General features: G+C 40.9%; 1 protein-coding gene across 4 annotated transcripts in view; it reads right to left on the bottom strand.

Annotated features, from left to right (window-relative positions):
* The window catches only part of CBS (cystathionine beta-synthase), a 370635-nt gene that overhangs the window by 24004 nt on the left and 333204 nt on the right, over window positions 1–13427 (bottom strand). Inside the window, exon 16 of one of the 4 annotated variants that reach the window (XR_004539237.1) lies at window positions 5954–6056. The exons of the other annotated variants lie outside the window; for them this stretch is intronic. The gene's annotated coding sequence lies outside the window, so the exon portion shown is untranslated. The remainder of the gene's footprint in view (window positions 1–5953; window positions 6057–13427) is intronic. 4 annotated transcript variants of the gene reach the window in all.

Genomic DNA, 13427 nt, shown 5'->3' with positions numbered 1-13427 from the left:
AGGTTGGGTATGGGGGGAACTTACGGTGAGAGGTAGCGAAAGCTTGACTCTGAATAGAAGGATAATCCTACAGTAAATTCTATGGAGAAGCCAGTTGTGGCTGGTTGTGCCTGTAGTACCGGTCATGCAGTAACATATAGTAAGTATTCATGCATTAATTGGACGGGCCTAGAGAGACAAAATGATTACTGTTTACCTAAATAGATTGAAGAATAACATGATTGAACCCTGTTTAATTAGTGAATGGATCTGTCCATATATTATTGGACATGGAGTCCATTCAACCCTTTTTCTTAGTTTAATATCTTTAGAATATGAAGTATGTCTCCTCAATAATGTGGGCTTGAAAAGAAATTATGAATTGATGAGTTTATTATTGTAAAATTGTAATGATTTGTCTTTTTCTGTGTTCATTATGTGAAAGTAATGATTGAAAATTATAAAAAAAGAATATCATCTGCAAACAGCTGAATGCGATTTTCCACTGAAGGCAAGGAGACCCCTGACAACTCTTTAGACTCACAAATGAGGCAAATAACAGGGGCGATAAGAGCACAGCCCTGACATGTTCCCCGAGAGAGCTCAAAGGCTTTCAAATATTGACCATTTATTTTCAAAGAAGATAACGATTGGAGACATAGGGCTTGAATCCAATGTAAATAAGGTCCCATGACATGCCATCATGAAAGGCCAGGACACCCAGTCAAATGCCTTCTTCGCGTCCAGAGAAAGCAGTATAGCCCGTATGTGATGTGACTGGGCTGCATCTATGACATGAAGGGCTCTTCGGATGTTATCTGCCTTTCTACTCTGCACAAATCCAGACTGGTCAGGATGCACTATCCCTCCCAAACACTTTTGGAGGTGAGCTGCTAAAATTTTTGTATAGATTTTACAGTCGGTTGCGAGTAAAGAGATAGGTCAATATGAACCAGTGTTGGGGATTCTTGCCAGGTTTGGGTATCAGGGTGATGGCAGCCAATCTCCATGAATAGGGGAGAATGGTGGTCTCATGAAAATCATTATAGACCCTCAACAAGAGAGGGGCCAGATAGGTAGCAAAGCTTTTATAAAATCAGTTACAAAAACCATCCAATTCAGGTGCTTTAGAATTAGACAAAACCTTTATTGCCCAGGGCACCTCTTCTAATGTAATAGGTTGTGAAAGTGTCTCAGCCTCTACTAAAGATATCTTAGGTCGATTTACCTTAGACAAAAAATCATCAATTAGAGTATCTGACGGCGCTGTTTCCAGAGTGTAGAGTTTGAAAATAATATTGGAATTGCTTGTGTATAACCTGAGTGTTAACGGATAGTTCCCCCCTTCATCAATAATCCCAGCAATATAATTTTGTTCTCTGCATTTGCGAAGCTTATGGGCCAATAACTGGCTAGCCTTATTATTAAACTCAAAATATTTTTGTTTTAGTCTATTTAAGTTGTCTGCTATATCCAGTAACTCTAGTTCATGTAATTGGTGTTTCACCTCTTTTAGTTTAATCCTAGGCAAGATTTTATCACTCACATTTCGTAATTCACATTCAGCATTCACTATTTATGCTCTAAGATGTGATTTTTGTTCTCTCTTTTTTTTTCGTAAAATGGGCCTGTAAGGAGATAATATTCCCTCGCATAACTGCTTTTAAAGATTCCTAGAGGGTAGCAGGCGCTATGCCTGGGGGCATCATTAATGTCTAGAAAATCTCGCAACTGAGATTTTCGGTGTGCCTAGCTACAGGGTCATACTAACTGGGGCATGATCAGACCAGGTTGACTGATGAATAGAGATCTCAGAAAGCAATTCCAACTGGAACAGCCCACCAAACCACATATCAATACATGAAAAAGAGGAGTGTCTGTGGAAATAAAAAGTATATTCTTTCATTCCTGGGCTACTAATCCGTCATAAGTCGGATAGGCCCAATTGGTTAAGGAAACTCAGAAACTGGGCTCTGTGCAGAGTTGTCAAAGGAGGGGTGTGGTGTTAAATTAAAATCTCCTCCCACCACTAATATCCCTTCAAGTTGAGTTGCTAAAGTTTGTGAGTTGTGTGTAAAAAGCACTTTGTGCCATATTAGGTGCATAGATATTTAAAAATGTATATGTGGTTTGCCAGAGTTGGGCCCTTACGAGTATAGACCGGCCCTCCTGGTCTCTCCCTACCTTCTGTATCTGCCAAGGGTGAGTACCAGTAAATAAAATACCCACACCTTTCATCTTAGAACCCCCCAGATGGGATGCAAAGAGAGCATGAGGATAGCGTGGGTGAGAGACCAGTCACTCAGGCCTAGGGCGTAGATGCGTTTCCTGCACAAATAGAACATCTGCTTTCAAACGCTGCACCTCTTTAAAAAGGAACCAACGTTTAGTAGGTGTGTTAAGTCCTCTCACATTAAGGGACATAAAATGTACCTCAGTCATCTAAGAGTAGAGTGAAGATAAGCTTCCGAAAAGTACCTATCTGGGTTTGCGTATAAGCTCTCTGGGGCAAAATGGCGAATAACCTTCCCCTTAAAACCTCCCAATCCCAATTCATTCCCCTTCCCACCCATGCAATATCTGTTTCCACTGAAAAAATACCAGAAAATGAAAATGAATTTGCCTACTGGGAGAAAGCACCCCAAAAAGCCTATGACAGAACTCCGTCATATTACAATTGTAGGGAACCAAACCCATCAGGGGGCAGGAATATCCGCAGGGCTCAGCCTAAGTTCCTTCAATAAACTAAAGTACTATAAGTCACTCAAGAAGCACTCTCAAGGGCAGATATCACATACCCCAGGAGCAACTTGAAACGTCCAGAGTATGATAGTCATTGTAACTTAAATCAGTGAAATACACCAAATTGCAGCACTATAAAGCACTTCAGGAAGATCAACCAGATCCTAATTGTGCTGATCCCCTTGAAGCTGCAGATGCTTGTCTTGTGAGTTGGCCCTTTCCCTTTGTGGTACGCTGCCACTTGGAGTGTGGTGGAAGAAGGCCTCCTGAGGGTTGTTGGGTTGTAGTTGCCTCAAGTCCTTTATTAAGAGGATTTAGTATATCTGGGAAAAAGTCTTTCGCTTCTTGCATTAAGCTAAGTTCAAATGGATATTGCCATTTATATTTTATTCCTTTATCTGCCAAATAGCGAGTATAGGGTTGCAAGTTGCAATTCTCGCCATCGCCGAAGTGTGGTTGTGGCTAAATCCTGGTATATTTCAATGGAATAAGTATCCCAAGTAAATGGTGTCTTAGAGAGCGCCACCGAGAGAATAGATTCCTTTAATTTATAATCCACAAAGTTTGTCACTATGTTATGTGGTTATTAGCCTGGGCTCATCCCAAAGTACGGTGAGCTCATTCAATGCGCACTTTATCCGCATCCAGTGCATGCGTGGAATCAGATAATAAGTAACTTACTAGTTGTTGATTCGTCGTTTCACAATTGTTATATTCCTGGCTCTCCAGACGGCCACGAAAATGCAGGTTATGCCTCTGGGATCTCTTTGCCAAATCCTCTATTTTATCAAGTAGGTAGCAATGGGTAGACTTACTGGCTTGAAAGGAGGTTTCCAGACTAGAGATTGCCTCATGATACTCATCCAAACGTGATTCATGCTCCACGAGCCAGTTACCCAATTCGGTGATCTCTCCACACAGGTCACTGGCCAAGATAGTTAACTCCAAGCGTACTGCTTTTAAGTCAGTTTTTATTTCTTCTAAAAGTACTCAAAATCCAATCATAGGATTGGCATCTTTATCTGGTTCCTGAGGAACCTGCTGTGCCACCAGTGTCTTTTCCGCTGGAGGAACATGTCCTGTTACCATCTTGCTTGCTGGAGTGTCTTAAATGCAAATGTTGCTAGATCCGTGCAGTGATGCATTCCTTTTTTCATTGCTTCTTGTGCCTGTGTGCTTTACATCTACGCAGATATTATCCGCGTAGTCCAAAAATCGCAAAAAATTCTAATAATATCGCTGAAAGAAAAGGGGATAGAGAGGTACAGATAGAAGACTACTACACAGGATCTGGACCTGTTGGGCCACCGCGCCAGCGGACCTCTGGGCACAATGGACCTCTGGTCTGACCCAGCAGAGGCATTTCTTATGTTCTTATGTAGTTGACTGAGCCCTGTGGAGCTCCAATGTTACACGTCCAGCTTGTGCTGTGAAGTCACTTCCCCCCACACATGCAATATTTGACATGAATAAATCACCACATACATCGTTCTGCAGTTAGTGAAAGTCTTAAGTTGACAGTTTTTTATATCAGTTGGATTGTTGAATTCTTTAATTTGTAGTCAATTCACAAATACTGCATGCCATACCTTATAGTGTCCTAGTGGCAAAACAGATTTTAAAGGTCTTGAAGAGTTAATCTTCATATTTCCTGAACTCAAAAATTATTTTAGATTCTTTCCATGTGAGAAAGCAACTCTCATTGTTCAAATACTTGAAAGAACAAAATATTTTCCAGAGGAAGGAAAATGGTAAAACCAGAGGACATAATTTGAGGTTGAGGGGGTGGTAGACAAGAGTAATGTAAGGAAATTCTTCTTTACGGAGAGGGTAGTTGATGCCTGGAATGCGCTCCCGAGGGAGGTGGTAGAGGAAAATGGTGACAGAGTTCAAAAAACATGGGAATGAACACAGAGGATCTTGAATTAGAAAATAATGGTAAATACTGAAGAACTAAGGCCAGTACTGGGCAGACTTGCACGGTCTGTGTCCTTATATGGCCATTTGGTTGAGGTGAGTGCTTCGATGGTTGAAATGGTTCAGATGGGCTGGAGTGAGCTTTGATGGAGACTTCAGTAGATGGAACCTAAGCACAGTACCGGACATACCTTTGAGTTTTGGCCCAGAAGGAAAATTTAAAACAAATCAGTAATTTAAAGAGAGGGTAAGGTTGGGCAGCCTGGATGGACCATTCGGGTCTTTATCTGCTGTCATCTACTATATTACTATGCTAGAACACAGGATTGAATTACACAATCTCCCAATTCTTTCTTACTATATCTACCACATCTGAGCTTTGAAAAGAGAATCTCATGACACAGGTCTGAACCAAATTGTCATTGGTATCTTGAATGTTGCTTTCTAGCACAAGGTCTCTATTGTAGTATTTTGCTCTCTTATGTGCTTTTCTCAACACTTTTTGGATAACCGCTATCTCTTAAATCCCTCATCAAGGAATTCTTTGCTTGTACTTTAAAGTCACACATCCTGGAACAATTTCTCCTAATTCTCAAAATTTGAGAGAATGGTAAGATGTTCTTAAGTTTCTTATGATGACAGTTATCATAGCTTAGAATAGTATTTTAATCTGTAGGTTTTTATACACATTAATGATGAAAGAGCCCTCACACTGTTGAATCATAATATCCAAAAAATTGATCTGATATTCAGAAGAAAATCATAGTGAATTGGATGTGTTCACCAAAAGAATTTAACTAGACTAGAAAAAAAAATTTAATTCGGGTACAGTGCCATTCCATAAAATGAAAATGTTGTCGATGTATCTGAACTATCCGTGAATTTTATTCAATAAAGGAGAATAATATACCCACAAGGTCTCAATCAAGTATATATTTGCAACAGACAGAGCTAAAGTAGCCCCCCATCGCTGCACCAGATGTCTGTAAATAATATTGTCCATCATACTTTAAAAAAATTCTCTTTCATCACTATATACTAACATCCAACTAGGAGTGCACCTATAGATCAATACTTGTGTACAATCTCATAAACAATCCCCAAAACACAAGTCCAACTCTTAAATGCTTTAATAATGTCCTTTAAAATTTTCTTTAAAATAATATGATGTGCTCAGACCCATAACCATAATGCCACAGTATAGGCAAGGGTTACCATGGGACCATCATTGCCATATCTGTGTCCCAAACTGCCCATTCCAAGTCACACAATTTCACCGTTTTTATAACCAATTATTGTGAATATATCCATATACCTCATATCACTATATGAGATAAATCCATCAGGAAAGAAGTTGGTATCAGATGTGGTCTAATCCTTTGTTCCAAAACCTTATTGATCACGCAGAGTGTGTCATCCTGAGGGATAGATTTATACAAGGAAGTCATGCAAACACCATCACAAAAGGAAACCCATCTTGAATATCTAATAATAAATTTTAAAAATATAGAGTCCTTGATATATGACTTACTCTTTACAACTTCTAATTTGAGGAACTGATCCACTAAACAGGAAAGTGATTCTAACAGAGAGACACTTAAGGACATTATTGGACATCTTGGAGGAGAAATCAGTCATATGTATTTTAGGTAACAAGTGCAATACAGGGGTCACTGGGTGTTCTTTAAATACTTGTGATTTCTTTTTTTTTTTTTTAATTCTTTATTGATTTTCCAAACATCGAAAGTGCAAACCATAAATACGTATCCATGTAATAAGTCAATAAAAGCACATTCATCATACAAATATACATGAACAACCATTTTTCCCACCCACCCACCCAATGATTAATCAATAAAAACCAATAAAAACATAAAAAACATAGATTCTTTCAATAACATAACCCTATTTAAAATAGTAAAGTCATCCCACCTACCATGGATATATATACTCAAAGGGCTAAAATTAGGATAGAAAAAGAAATAACCTCTCCCCTCTTACCCTTCCCTGCATGTGTATGAAAATAAACAAAAATTTAAATTATAAACAAAGGACAACTATAGTGAAGTAACAAAAGATATCAACGGGCCCCAAGCCAGCTTAAATAGATTGTTATGCCCCAACATGTCAGCATTCATTTTCTCATACATATAGCTGGAGCATAAATTTGCCCACCAGAAAGGAAAATTCAGGCGATTATAATTTTTCCAATTACGGGTTATTATCTGCATGGCTATCCCAGTCATAATTAGGAAAAGATAGCATTTATATCGGTCCATGGGGGGGCTGAATATGTAATAGTGTTCCACATACGACTACCTCATATATCAGTGGAATTGATGCTTCCAATATGTTATTAATCTTTCCCCATATTGACTTCCAAAAGTTGAGTATCAAAGGACAATAGAACAACAGATGATCCAGTGTCCCAATGTCTAGATGACAATGCCAGCATCTATTAGATTTAGAACTGTCTAACTTTTGCAACCTAACCGGGGTCCAAAAAGATCTATGTAACAAGAAAAACCATGTTTGTCTCAAAGATGCTGACGCTGTACATCTCATCTTCCAAGTCCAAATTCGTGACCATCGAGACACAGAAATATACTGCTTTATCTCAATGCTCCAAATGTCTCTAAGACTAGATTTTGGTTTTTTATTCAAGAATTCAGATATTAATTTATACCACCGGGCAGCCTGATGCCCTAAAAAATCTGTCTGGAAGGATAGGACCTGCAAGCTATAATGATTTTTTAGATTTTGCTAATCAGGGAACCCCTTCTGAATGGCTTGCTTCAACTGCAACCACTTATAATTTTGAGACTTAGCAATACCAGATGTTTGTTGCTTATAATTTTGAGACTTAGCAATACCAAATGTTTGTTGCAGTCGTGAAAAATTAAGCATTTTCCCATCTGATATAACATCATCTAGTGCAGAGGTTCCCAACCCTGTCCTGGAGGACCACCAGGCCAATCGGGTTTTCAGGCTCGCCTTAATGAATATGCATGGAGCAGATTTGCATGCCTATCACTTCTATTATATGCAAATCTCTCTCAGGCATATTCATTAGGGCTAGCCTGAAAACCCGATTGGCCTGGTGGTCCTCCAGGACAGGGTTGGGAACCACTGATCTAGTGTACTTATACCTACCTGCATCCATTGCTACCAGAAGATCCCAAACTTGCCAATTTGAATCTTGGAGTTTAGCCATAAGGATTGATAAGTGGATAATACTTGTGATCTTTCAATGTAAGAAAACCCATCTGTATACCCATACATGTAATTTTCTGTATTTTACTTTGTAGGCATTTTGTCGTATTAAGGACAAGTGGTCTATATGTGGTGGAGTCACTCAGTTGTCTACATACTTCCGCTTGATAGTCCGTTTTGTCCTATATGACAATAACCACATCTTTACCTGTCTTCTTGATAACAATCAAATCATCATTTATCAGGTCATGCATTGCTGTTCTTTGTACTCTAGTTAAATTGTCAAAACTACTTGGACAGGTATTATACCATTGTATGTCATCTTTTTTTTATTTATTTTATCATTTTCATAATAAAACAATTAAGCATAAACTTGTACAGAAAGCTTTAAGCATAAAGTAATTTTTTAGGAAAATAAATGAGGCAAAAAAATTAAAATGCTTTATCTAGCACTAGTCCTCAATTAACAGTTCCAAGATTAAACTTAATGGAATCAATAAATATTTGATAAAGAATTCAAATGGTTGACTTGGCTGAAATCAAGTTCAGTGTTCTCCCCAGAAATTTTTTCCAGCCAGGTGGGGCAGGATGGGGAAATTTGGAGGTGCAAATTTGGTGCTATGCAAATTACCCCTCCCTGCTCATGGTGAAGGAGTTGGGCAGGGGTGTCTAACCTTTTAGCTTCCCTGGGCTGCATTGTACGAAAAAAAAACATTTTCTGGGGCTGCACACTAGCTGATGAGCAAAAAAAAAAAAAAAGGCCGAGTAGGTCCCAAATTTGCAATCACTAATAAAGAAGATGTACGTATCTAATAATAAACCTTCATTTAAAGGGACACTGTGGAGAGGAACCCCAAAAAAGCAGTAATACTTACCCTGACTGAGTGATCCCTCTACATACACCGCTGACAGTTGGAGCAGCCACAGGCTTCCGCATCCCCACTCTGATGAGCTGGGATGCACACTCCTGGGTTTTCCTATTCACTTCTATTACAGCTACGATAAGCCTCTTCAGAGGTGAGCCTCATCAGAGTGAGGATGCTGCATCAGCTGTAAGCGGCACACGTGGAGGATCGTTCAGTCAGGGTAAATATTACTGCTTTTTTGGGCCTCCCACTTTGAGCTTGGGCTCCCTCAAAATGAACATCTCCCCTGCTGTAGCTAGTAGGGATCCCCAAGCCTCACCAACTGACAGCCACTTTCTCTCCCTCCAACTTCCCAAGTTCTGCAGCCGACAGCAATATTGCAGAGCTGCTGCCTTCCCTCTTCCCTGCCCCCCCACCTTAGCTTTCATGCATGCATGAAAACATTGGCAGCTTGAGGATATTGCCATTGGCTGCAAAGCTTGGAGATTTTGGGTTGTCAGACTGGAGGAAGATGTCTTTAGGTGGCAGGGCTTGGAGATCCCCAATAGCTCTAGTATTTGTAAATTGCACTCAGGTGGGGAGAAACTTTGGTGCCCATCCACTAATTTTGGGCTCCAGTCCCTCCCCCAAATCAGCTGTATATGACTACACCACTGAATACAAAAATAATTGTGATGCACATATCCCAAAGCTAACATATTCCAGTTAATAAATTCAAAATAAAACAATTTTTTCTACCTTGTTGTCTGGATGTTTTGTTTTTCCATCATCTTGGTCCCAGTTTCTCTTTCTTCTTTTTCTCTATCTTCAACTAATTCTCTTTCCAGTGTCTGCTGTCCATTTATTTCTCCTCTTCTGTCGTTTCATTTCCTTCTTATGCCTATCTCCAATGTATTGATTTTTCCCTTTCAGCTTTCTTAACTTTTTCTTTTCTGCCTCTGTCCACTCAAATCTTGCCTTCTTTCTCACCCTTCTTCTTTTTAAATGTTCAGCTACCTCTCAATTCTCCATCTTCTCTCAGTCCCTAGCTCTCCCATTTCCCATTTCACTCCTTTCCTAGCCTCCTATTCCTTTCTATCTACTCCCCATTACCACATTTCTACCACTCACTGCTGACTCCATTTTAACCTCATCTACATGGCTTACCACTTTCAGAATCCCATCCCACTCTCCACTGGTCAGGCTATAACTCCCTGTCCCTTTCTTTCCATCCCCTTTCTTATCCCAGATCTCATCCCTCCTGCCCTCCCATGGGTCCATCTCTCCTCCTCTAATCCCATGGTCCAACATTTTGCTCCCTCTCTTTTCTGTTTTTCTTCTTCCCTTCCCCTTTGATGCTGAACAATGAGATGGAGGGGAAAAAAAAGAGATGCTGCATCTCTCTGCCTTCCATCCACAGGCTTAAAATTTCTCCCTACCTCCCTTCCATACCCAGATCCAACTTCTCTCCTTTCTCTTCCCAACTGCCCCTCACCCCATCTCTCCCCATGGGTGGCATGAAAAAGTAGTCGGGTGGGGTGAGGAGGAACAGGGAAATTTGGTGGTTAGAATAGGGTCATTAAATCCAGTGGTGTACCTAGTATATATGACAGCCAGTGCTGATCATTTTTAACAACCCCCTCCTCTATATAAAAAAGTTATTTTTAGTAATAATCTATGAGTCACACAACCTAGGAAAAGGCAGCATCTTAAACACTGCAGTGAGTACTAGAACACCAACACATGCATTGTAAAACAAGCCAGATCCTGCACAATCAATTAATCCTGTACAGTCAATGCTAACAAAAAACCGTGTCCTTTTCATACACACAGAACAGAGATACACCCTCGCCCAATATGGAATAATCACAAACTAAAAATAGAAATATGTAGACATAAGTTAAACTAAACCGCCAAGAAACCAGACTCTGCAACACCACAGAAACAGTGACACATGTCCATTAATACTATGCAAAATATAAAGACAGTTGATGTAAATTTGAAAAAACTGATACATAACAATCACCACTTTACAAATGAACAAACAGAAGTAAAACAAATAACGAGAAATAAGAAAATACCATTTTATTGGACTAATCCATGTTTCAATTAGCTTTCAGAGACAAATCTTTCTTCAAGACAGTACAGTATACTGCTATTATGGTATCCTATCCTGACTAGAGGAAAGGGGGTTTAGTCCCCATAAAAACTGCCTTATTTCCATTTCCTATTTATAAACTTTTATCAATAGTAAAGCAACAAAAAAATGTTCTACCTTTTGCTGTTTCTGCTTCATCTTCTCTTCACTCTCTTCTTTCTATACAGCCTTTATCACTTCCATGCAACATCTGCCCTCTCTCTTTGCCCCTTCCACCCAGCCTCTGCCCTCTCTCTACCCACCCCTTCCATCTACTGTCCACCCTCTCTCTTCCATACGGCATGTTCCCTCTTTTTATGTCCTTCAATAAATTGTATATCCTGTGCCTTTTCTCCTTTGTACATGATTCATTTCAGCTTCACCCGGTCTCCATTTTTCTGTCTCCACCCCCTCCCCTATGCTCTGGCATCTCTATCTCATTCCCTTCTCAACCCACATTGCCCTGGCATCTCTCTCTTTGCTCTGGCAGCTCCTTTCCTTCCTTTTCCTGTGGTCTGGCATTTTTCTCCTTAGTTTCCCTTCCCTCCTCCATGCCCTGACATATCTCTCCTCTCCTTCCATCCTTCCCCCTGGTCTGGCATCTGTCTCTTCCCCCCCTCTTATATGCCCTGACATCTCTCCCTCCCCCCTCCATGGTCTGGTATCTCCTTTCCTTTCCCTCCCATGATCTTGGAATCTCTCTTTCCTCTCCTCTCCCTTCCCTGATCTTCCTTCTCCATCCCTCCCTCCCCCCCAATTGGGTGCAGCAGCATTTCTCTTCCCCCCTCCACTTGGCCACACTGCAGCATTTTTCCCCCCTCCCCTGCAGTGCCAGCAGCAGCATTTCTTTCTCTCCCCCCCAACTGGCCACAGTGCACCGAGTGCAGCATTTCTCCTCCCCTCCCCGCAGCGCAGCATTCACAATTCGCTACAGGCTAAGGCAGGGAAGTGAGGAGGGAAGCTTACTACTAGCTGCTCTTGCTTGCTTCGGGCCTTCCTCGCTGCTGGGTCCTGCCTTCGCGGAAACAGTAGGCAGGACCTGGCAGCGAGGAAGGCCCAAAGCAAGTAAAAGCAGCAAGTTGTAAGCTTCCCTCCTCACTTCACTATTTCCCGCCATAGGCTCATGCCCTCGGGGCTCTGCACACTATGCCGGCTTAGCAGCGTGCCCATGCGAAAATGGCAACCCACCAACGTCAGAAACTCCACGGCTCTACGTTCCTCATACCAGGCGGAGTTGTTCAGGATACTCAAGACTGCCCCTACACAAAAGCTCCCCGTTGGCGCGCACATGCTGCATACTCTCACACAGCCTGCGCACATTCTGCACCAATTGCTCAAGTGGCTCACATAAGCCTATCTGTCCGCTGGGGTCTCCGATGCGTGCGGTGGCCTGCGCGCTGAAAGCGCCCACGTGTAAGGAGTCAGCTGTGGGATCGAAGCCACAGTACACTGTCTGTGCCCGCTCTGCAGTATTAAAAATTCAGGCTGAGGCAGGAGTCAAACGTTGAACTTCTGACGACTCTTCAGGCTGTGCCGAGTCAGCCCGGGGAATCTCCAAACCAGTGAGAGGGTGTTTTTTGTGGGGGTTTTTTTTTAATGTTTGAGTAGCAGCAGTAGTAGCAGGATTTCTGACTGAGATGACAGCTGGGCAGTCATCTAAATTAGCTGGGTGGAGCGCCTGGCTAACAGGCTCTAGGGAGAACACTGAAGTTGAAATAGTCACCTCATTAATATCTCTATATTGGGCTTTAAATTATCTTTACCTTTAGGTCTTATTTTCCTTCTCCAGTCGTGACAGTGATAGGAAAGATGTCAACTGAACAGGCTCAAAAAATACATACTTTTGTGAAAGATATCGCACTACACATTTACAAGGGTGACGTAGGTAAAAAGTTGCCCCTAAGGCCAGCACCCCGGGTTTCAATAACAAAAATTATTTCCTACGTTTTTGGATGTCCCTGGCCAAATCCGGATACATCTGTACTTTTAAACCTAAAAAGGACTTCTTACTCTTAAAGAAACACTTCATAAACCAATTTTTATTTGGTGCCATTGCTACTGTAAGTAACAATGTAGCAGGTGAAACAGTTTCACTATCAGAAAGTTCAAGCAATTCTGATACATTTAAGTCAGGAGCAATTCCTTGCTGCTGATCTTCGAGTTTTGCTGGCAAGTAATAAACCTTGGATAAAGGAGGTGGTAGTTCCTTGGTAATCTCCAAAACCTTCATCATAAATCTTTTTAACATTTCCCTAGGAGAATAAATAGCACTTCTAGGGAAGTTAATTATTCTAATGTTGTTGGAGCGTGACAGATTTTCCAGGGATTCCAATTTCCTCCTAAGATTCAAATTATCTTTTATCAAAGTTTCTTGAATCATTTTAGCCAAAGTCAATTCCTGATTCACTTTTTCCATATAATTTTTAGACTCAAGCATTCCAGATTGTAAGTTTTTAATATCATTTGCTTGAACCTTTAATTGCTTATCTATAAGTTAGATTAATTGATGGATTAATTGAGGATTAATTGATGCAGGCAGATTTGCTACAAGGTCCCAAATAGTTGGTTGGTCTGGACTGCTGGGCATACCTTCA

The sequence above is a fragment of the Geotrypetes seraphini genome, chromosome 4 (genome assembly GCF_902459505.1).
Source record: "Geotrypetes seraphini chromosome 4, aGeoSer1.1, whole genome shotgun sequence".
Lineage (NCBI taxonomy): Eukaryota > Metazoa > Chordata > Amphibia > Gymnophiona > Dermophiidae > Geotrypetes > Geotrypetes seraphini.
Note: the sequence above shows the minus strand (reverse complement) of the source record. Positions and strands in the feature narration are given on the sequence as shown.